This window comes from Mus musculus, chromosome 11 (genome assembly GCF_000001635.26).
Source record: "Mus musculus strain C57BL/6J chromosome 11, GRCm38.p6 C57BL/6J".
NCBI classification, from domain to species: Eukaryota; Metazoa; Chordata; class Mammalia; order Rodentia; family Muridae; genus Mus; species Mus musculus.
This window is the reverse complement of record NC_000077.6, coordinates 72,380,009-72,388,987: the sequence shown is the minus strand read 5'-3', so window position 1 is coordinate 72,388,987 and position 8,979 is coordinate 72,380,009. Positions and strand designations below refer to the sequence as shown.

The window sequence follows — 8,979 nt, the reverse complement described above, 5'->3', positions numbered from 1 at the left end:
AAAGTCTTTCAACCTCAAGACTTTTTGAGATTTTATTTCTATAGAATATGTTTCTATATTGCATTTTGAATACATACATATATATGTATGCATATATATTCTACTTTCTTTTCTCCCCCCTCCCCCTGCATCATACATTCTCCCTTCTACTTTCATTTAACATGTACACATATGGTTTTATGTGACTATATAAAACTCAGTAAGCACAAATGAGAGAAACCAGGATACTGGAGCCAGGCATCTTCCGACCGGATTATACGAGAGCTCTCCATTCGTGGAGTTTGAATCCTGGTTGCTCTTTTACTGTGGTGGTGCAAGGTTTTGCATCCCGTTTCCTTTCCTGAGTGATTTCCTGGAGCTGTTCATAAGAATCTTCTGGGGTTTTCCAGATAGAGCCCCTCACCTGGATTTCGTTAGAGCTTATTAAATCTCATCAAATAGCCTTATGCGTTTCCCTGATGGGATCATTTCTCCAGAGCCAAGATGGGGTTTCATTTTTCTGTCAGCTGCTGGTGTTTTTCCATGCAAGTGGGAGCCTATAAGCACTTTCTGAATATGATATAGCATGCGCTGGTCAGAGGAGACCATGCAGGCCAGGTGTGTGTGGGGAACAGTTTGTTAAAGCCAATGCGTTTCACAAATGTGTTCCATGATGAAAGGTTCTCAGCTTTCCCATTGGCGGTGGTCAGACTCCGTAACTGGAGGAGACCGGAGTGAGGGAACACTTTATTTCTGCCATTATGATCTGTTGATGTGACTGCAAGCAACTTGAGAGAAGGGTGAAAATGCTGACTTGGCACACCTGTTCATGGCGCTGCTCCTGCAGATAGGTTTCTCCAGTTGGTGACAGTGGGGCTTCATCCTGGTGACATCATACCCACTCGAGTGGCCTGCTTGGTTCCCACCTTTTCTCTCCTAGCTCTACACTCATATCTTCGAGATTGACTTCTGCCCGGTGATGGATGTCTCTGATGTGGTCCTTTCTGATCTTTCTCATTTTTAATGTTTGGTTCGGACTTGCCTTTGGAGTCTTTGATCGCTTATCTCTTGCTATTTGGACACCAAATAGCCCTTGGCCTTCTTTGAAAGAGCATGCTAAAAATCCGAAGGCTGAGGCTGAAGCGATGGCTCAGCGGTTGGGAGCACTGACTGCTCTTATAGAGGACCTGCGTTCAGTTCTCAGCACCCACATGGCAACTAACCATGTTCTGTAACTCCAAGATCTGACACCCTTACACAGACATGAAGATAAAACACTAACGCACGTAAAATAAATTATATTTTATAAAAATTCCTAAGGCTTGCCTTTTTTCTGGAACGTTCCAGTGGGGGCAAAGCACCTGGGAAGAAGGAACTCGAGAGTGTTCTCATCTGTGCTCCCCAGGGCATGTGGGAGGAGGTCCCTACAGAGTGGGGACTGGTGGGAGAACGCTGTGGATGGTGGTACCTGGTACACGTCAGACATGTCACTGCCTGGGTGTCCATGCTGGCATCTAGGAGATTCCCTTGTCACCTGGGCATTTTGGTTCTGTTCTGGAGGCAGGTCATGGTTCTCTTTCCTCCCCTAAGGCTTTGCGCTGCCACATAGGTTGAGGTAAAAACCTACAGTTCCCACAAACCCCATGTTTCCTTACATTTCTCTCTTGGTTTATCTTTTTTTTTTTTTTTATCACATCTGAGAGAAAGGAGGGCAGTCAGACAAAGACCCACGGAAGTCAGTTCTCTCCTTCCACCATGCGAGTCCCAGGGATCAAACTCAGGGTGTCACGCTTGGCTGTAGTCACCTTTACCCACTGAGCTGTCTTGCTACCCCCTAAGCTTGTGCTTCTCTAACATCAAGAGCTGATAGCACAATCCTTCTGCGGACGTTGGGGAATTTGTGGGTGTCTGAATTGAATATTTTACTTCCTCCTTCCCCCCACTACCTGGCTTCTCAAAGCAGTCACCGTTTCCACCAACGGCAGCACCATCACTGCCTGGGTGTCCGTGATGGAACCTTGGAGGTTCTGTGTCACCTGGGCCTCTAGGTCCTGCTCCCAGGGCATTCCACGCTTTCACCTCTGTGCACTGTGAAGTCCCGAAGCATCCGAGCTACCTGTGGTTTTTGAGGCTTCATGGTGACATTTACAATTAACAGGTCTGTTGGATCATGTCACAAACTGCTCTATCCATTTACTCACATCCTGCTCACAGATTTGTGTTGATTATAGATATATGGTTGTTTTGTCGTCTATTTTTTTTCTGAACTGCTTGGAGGAATCTACCTCTGGTTATCAGCAAAGATAACTTGAATTCTCTGGGATGGGGGTGCTTGCCTTACATGTATAAGGCCTTGGTTTTAATCTCTAGTCATACACACACACACACACACACACACACACATACACACACACACACATACACACACACCATACACTTCCCATGCCAGCAGTCTATCCTCATATTTAAAAAACTGAGTATACTTTTTAAAAAAAACCCAAGGTTTTCTTTTAATTTAAGCAATCTTAATTTTAGTTATGTGCACATGCATGTGTGTATGGTGGTCTCTGGAAGCCAGAGAAGGGTAGGATCTTTTGGTTGTTGTTGTTGTTGGTTTTTTTTGTTGTTGTTGTTGTTTTTGTTTTTTTATGGTTTTTCGAGACAGGGTTTCTCTGTATAGCCCTGGCTATCCTGGAACTCACTTTGTAGACCAGGCTGGCCTCGAACTCAGAAATCCACCTGCCTCTGCCTCCGGAGTGCTGGGATTAAAGGCGCGCGCCACCATGCCCGGTGATCCTTTGGTTTTAAGCCACCTGCTGTAGGTCCAGGGATTTGAACTCAGGTCTTCTGATAGAATAGTAAGCATTCTTAACTTCTGGGCCATCTCTCTAACTCCAAACACCCCATCTTTATTTTTAATTTTTTTGTACTTTATGTATAAGGGTGTTTTTACCTTCGTGTGTATGTGTGGGGTGTGTGTGTGTGTGTGTGTGTTTTCACCATAAACACTGAGTGACCATGGAGGGCAGAAGAGGGTGTTGCATTCCATGCAACTGGAGTTACAGATGCTTGTGAGCCACTATGTGGATCCTGGAGACGGAACAGTAAACAGAATAAAGCCCATGGTATTGGGTGTTGCTGCCACTGGTTCACAGTGCCTCATGTAAGATGTCTTAGCTCAGTGGGTAAAGGTGCTCGCTGCCAAGCCTGACACCCTGAGCTTGATCCCTGACACACACATGGTGGGAAGAGAGAACTGACTCCCGTGGTTTTTCTCTGACCGCCCTTTCTCTCAGATGTGATTTAAGGGAAAAAAAATGCTCTTAGCCACTGAGCCATCTCTTCGGGCCAACACTCTGTCTCTGAATGTGCCAGCTTCTCCAGTTATTCCTACTTCCAAGTGCACTTATGGCTTTTCCAGGATCCACATAGAGGGTACAGGATACATTGTGTGTAGCTAATTTTAATCTGGATTAGATGCCTCCCCCACCCTTTTTGATACAGAGTCTCACTATGTAACCCTGGCTGGTTTAGAACTCAGAGTGCTGGGGTTAAAGGTATGTGACACCATGCCAGCGCTTACTGGATTATTTTGTACAACACCAGCCTGGCACCCTGCAGCCTGTCCACACTGTATTCGTCTGTTTCCTGCAGATCAAAAGGGCTTAGGCGACCATGTTGGATACCAGTACTGTATGGGCCGTGGGTATTTCTGTGGTAGCACATGAGGCACAGACTGGGTGGGCTTGCCTGCTGCCTGTTCACTTGCCTGTGCCAGGCCTCGCTGAACCCTTCCTACTCTGACTAGAGCTCCGACCCAGTGAGTCTCAGACACTGTACCGTTTCTCCAAAACCTTTCACCCTAAACTTTTAGTTTTGATTATTTGCCTGAGTCTATAGTTATACTAGGGGTGTGTTTGCTTTTTATTATTATGAGGGTGTTTGTGTGTGAGTTGTGACATACATGTGGAGGTCAGAGGTCAGCTTTGTAGAATTGGCTTTCTCCCGTCTCTGTGGGTTCTGGGGCTCAGGTCCTCAGGCTCATACAGAAAGAGCCTTTCTTTGCAGGAGAGCCATTTTGCTGGCCCCATGGGTTTATTTTTCATTCACTATGTTGTATTCTCCTACAGTCATTTTTTTTTTTTTGATGCTTAAACATGTCCGAAGTTTGTCCAGTGAGAGAAGACAGCTCTTGTGCTCTCACCATGTTCTCTTGACTCCATGAGCCCTTCTAAGATGTTTCAGGCTGACTTTCTCCTTGTCCCCTCCCTGGAACCAGCCACTTCATCAAGTAGTCCTAGTGTCTTGTACTGGGAATTAAGACCCAAGACTACATTGAATTCCCACAAATGTTAATATATTTATGAATTTCTGTTATGCGACAATGGTATCAGAATTTTTATTTAGTGATATTAGAGTATGGGGCCTAGGACAGGCCTATATACTTCCTAGATAAATACTCTCACTGAGCCAGATAGTCAGACCTTTAAAAAGTCTTTAGTTTTAACATTTATGTGTATGTATGTGTGTATGTGCACACGCATGCACATGCACATGTGCCTGCATCCAGCTACAGTACAGTGCACATGTGGAGGGTCAGAGGACCATTTGCAAGGGTTGGCTCTTCTTCCACTGTTTTGGGATCAAACTTGGGTCACCAGGCATAGTGGCAAGCACCCTTACCCTCTGAACCTTCTCAGTGGTTTGAAATTGTTTTAAATTTTGAGATAGGGTCTTGATAAATGACCCAGGTTGGTTTTCAACTTGTTTGGTAGCCCAGGCAAGACTTGAACTCACAGTCTTCCTGCCTGAGTCTCCCTAGTCTCTGATTTATAGGCTTGCACCAACACACCTGGTTGTCAGAACTTTTAAACAGATAGACTGCTAACAGCACACCTACTTTGTGAAGTTTGAGGCTTCTTTGCTGTCTCCCGACTCCCTTAGACTATTTACTTAAGGGTTCACAGGATAGTAGATTCAAAACTTATTTTTCTTTCTCTTAGAAGTCATGAGTTTGGTATGCAGTTAAGTTCATTTGTGTCTATTTATTCTGCTGATGGATTGCCTCTATCATCTATTTTGTGTATGTGTAAATTCTTTACTCCCTCCAAGGTCTAAGTGCTATCAGAAGTACTGTGTTTACATTCCTCCGTCTGTTTCCACCCTCTCCTTTTCTCTGGTTTATTCTTTCTGTGTCTTTCTCTTCTTTCTTCCTCTTTCTTCCTTCTTCCTTCTTCCTTCCTTCCTTCCTTCCTTTCTTTCTTTCTTTCTTTCTTTCTTTCTTTCTTTCTTTCTTTCTTTCTTTCTTTCTTTCTTTCTTTCTCTTTCACCTTATTAAAAAAAAACAAAAACAGAATAGCACATGCAATTGGCCACACCAGTGAAACCTACATCCATGTATTTAAACAAACATAGGTAGAAAATAGTTTTTAAAATTCCATCTGTATCAAGCATATTTGAGCTTTGTTTCCCCTTGCTGTCCACTGAATAATATAGTATACCTACTGTATAGCATTAACATGATATTAGGTAGTATGAGGAATCTAGAGATAACTTAAAGTATATGGGGTATATGTAGGTCATAGGCAAATACTACCCCATTTTATATAAGAAATTATGGATCTGTAGATTTTGAGGATCTGAAGAGAACAGATTCAACCCCCCCCCCCAAGGTCACCAAGGTAGGACTGGTCTGTTTTATTTTTAATTGTGTGTATAAATATGTATCTGCATGTGAGTATATGCTCATTATATGCTCATTAGAGTGGTTGCCCTAGCCAACCAGGTCAGGTCACTGGGTCCCATGAAGCCTGAGTTATAGGCGGTTGTTAGCTTTCTGACAAGGATGTTGGGAACATGCTCTTAAACACTGAGCCCTCTCCAGCCCCAACAACTGAATGACTATAGTTGTATTTGCATAGAGAAATCAACTTATAAAGTGAAAGGGATTGTTTTGCTCACAGTTTTGGAGGTTTTAGCCCATGGCTAGTGCTCACAGCTGGTTTGCACTACTGTTTTTGGGTCTAGAGGGAGACAGCGTATCACAGCAGGGTAACTTGGAGGAGAAAAGAGCCCCCAGAGACTCTTTTTTTTTTTTCTTGGTATGGCTTTTATGTCTGTGTACCACATGTATGTTTACAGAGACCAGAAAAAGACACCAGACCTCTTGGAACTGGAGTTACAGTTGCAAGCCACTATGTGGGTGCTGGGTATATGAACGCTGGTCCTCTGGAAGAGCAGCAGGTGCTCTTAACCACTGAGTCAGCTCTCCAGCCCCTGCTTTCAATGTTCTAAGAGACAAACAGTTCTGAGCTGGACAACCTCCTGAATCCGTTGGTTTGCATTTGTGGGGGAAGCCTTCAGGTTTAGCTTCTAAAATTGAGTAGTTTGTTAGGTGTTGTCTAATTCCTCTCCACAGGAGTTGGACTGTTTCGGACCCTCACCAGTAGCATAGAGTCTGCTTCCCTCTGTTTCCAGGCCTGCTGCAAATGGGTGGTTAAGCTATAGTCAGATAGCTCAGTGGTTAAAAGCACTGGCTCTTCCAGAAGAATTCCTAGCACCCACATGGCGGCTCACACCTGTCTGTAGCTCCAGTTCCAAAGGATCCAACACCCTCACACAGACTACATGCAGGCAAAACACCAATGCACATAAAATAAAAATAAATTGTGTGTGTGTGCTGGTTTATTGAGTGAATTCACTGGTCCTATGAATGAGGCCAGGGAAGTAGCCATGGGGAGGGAGACAGAAGGGAAGGGGAGGAGAAAGAAAGAGGGTGCATAGAGAGATGGGGGAGAGAGACCAAAATGCATGGATTGTATAGGGTAGAGCATCTGGGAGAAGGGCAACCCTGCCCCTGGGCTGGAAAGTTCAGGGTTGGGGACAGGGTATGCCAGGTAGGGACTGAGGGATGCTGGGAAAACCTGGAGGCCCTGTTTACTTTGGTATGTAAAACACGCACCTCAACTTCTTGTTCTGGATCTGAAACCCGACATTCATATATGAGATATTTGTGGGGTTTGTTTTGTTTTTTAAATGACTCATTTGCTTTTGTCTGTGGTTTTGATATCCAAGGCTCTTTTATTTTGGAAAGTTCTGTCCTTCTTGAGCTCAGCTCCCTCCCTCTCTGCTGCCTGTCCTAGTTAGCTTCAGTTAAGTTGATACAAACCTGGAGTCACATGGCAAGGAGTCTCAACTGAAGGCTTACCTGGGTCACTGGCCTGTGGGTATATGTGTGTGTGTGTGTGTGTGTGTGTGTGTGTGAGCCCTTTTCTGATTACTGGTAGATGTGGGAAGGCCCCACCCCCGCCCACTGTGGGTGGTACCATTCCCAGGCAGGTAGGTCTAGGCTATGTAAGAAAGTGTGAGTGTGGAAGCAAGCATTCCTCTCTGGTCTCTGCTCTGGTTGCACACACACACACACACACACACACACACACACACACACACACACACCCATGTTCCCACCTTGCGTTCTTGCCTTGCCTTTCTTGGGTGATACAATGTAACCTTGTAAGCGGAATAATCCTCTCCTCACTCAACCTGCTTCTTGGTTAGTGTTTTATCACAGCAACAGAAAGCCAAATAAGACACGGCCTGTCACCTGATCTGGCTCGTACCACCCCTCAGACTGAAGAACAATGATCTCTTCCTCTTGGTCTCCTGTTCTTTGACCTTGACCCCTTGTTTGTGTTAGGGTCACAGCAAGCGATCTTATTTATTTATTTATTTTAACATTTATTTGGGGGGGGGTGCTCATGTCTTGACTCGTGTATAGAGAAGGTTAGAGGACAGCTTGTGGGAGTCCCTTGTATCTTTCTACTAGGTGGGTCCCTGGGATTGAATTTAGTCTCTCAGGCTTGACGACAAGTGCCTTTACCTGCTCATCCATATAAATATCATCAAAAATGAGCTCAAGATGCTAAGTTGTGCGTCATCTCCACTAGATAGATGTGCATTGTCCTAGGGGTAAGGAATTCTTTAGCAGAGTGTTAAAGTCCTCTTGCTAACCAGGAGTCTCCAATCCCCAACTCCCTCCTACCCCCTTTCTTCACTCTTCCCACTTCAGGCTGTCTAGACATCTCGTCCTTAGGAAGGTCTTTGTTGAGATCTCTCTCCCTCAGTTGTTTCCAGGTGCCAAGGGCTTTGTTATTCCAGGACTTGAAGCTTCCTGAGGGCCCAATATAGCCTAGTTCTCTACCAAGTCTAGCAAGGGATTCTAAGATTTTTTTTTTCTCAAATTTTAAAAATTACACTTATTTAAAAATATTATAGTTAGGCAAGGTGTAGTGGTATTCCCCTTTAATCCTAACACTTTGAAGGCAGAGACAGCAGGATCTCTGTGAGTTGGAGGTCAGCCTGGTCTACATAGTGAGTTCCAGAGCAGGCAGGACTACATATATTCTGTCTTAAAACAAAACTCAAGAGGTTGGAGAGATGGCTCAGTGGTTAAGAGCACTGGCCCTTCTTCCAGAGGACTCAGGTTTAATTCCCAGCACCCACATGATGGCTCACAACCATCTGCAACTCCAGTTCCAGGAGATCTGGTACTTTCTTTTGGCCAGGTATGAATGGACATATATTTAGCCAAACACTCATATGTTAAAAAAATTTTAAAATGTGCTTGCTTCGGCAGCACATATACTAAAAAAATTTAAAAATGACATTTATTTATTGTGTTTGCATATGTGTGTGCCTGTGCATGTACCACAGTGCACACGTGGAGGCCAGAGGGCAGCCCGAGGGAGCCAGTTTTCTACTATGTGAGTTCAGGGTCATCAGGCTTCAGTGGCCTTTACCCACTGAGCCATCATACTGGCCTCTTAAGCACTTTTCATTCATTCATTCATTCATTCATTCACTCACTCACTCATTCATTCTTCTGTGTGTGTGTGTGTGTGTGTGTGTGTGTACTCACACGTGTGAGTGAGCTCATCTGGAGGTCAGAGGACAACTTGTGGGAGTTGTTCTTTCCTCCTATCATGTGAGTCCTGGGGATCT

General features: G+C 44.6%; 1 non-coding gene across 1 annotated transcript; it reads right to left on the bottom strand.

Moving 5' to 3' along the window:
* Nucleotides 1-123: 123 nt before the first annotated feature.
* Nucleotides 124-232, bottom strand: Mir6338 (microRNA 6338). The gene has a single exon (NR_105756.1). It is a non-coding gene; the product is annotated as a microRNA 6338 (primary transcript).
* Between the last annotated feature and the right edge of the window lie 8,747 nt (nucleotides 233-8,979).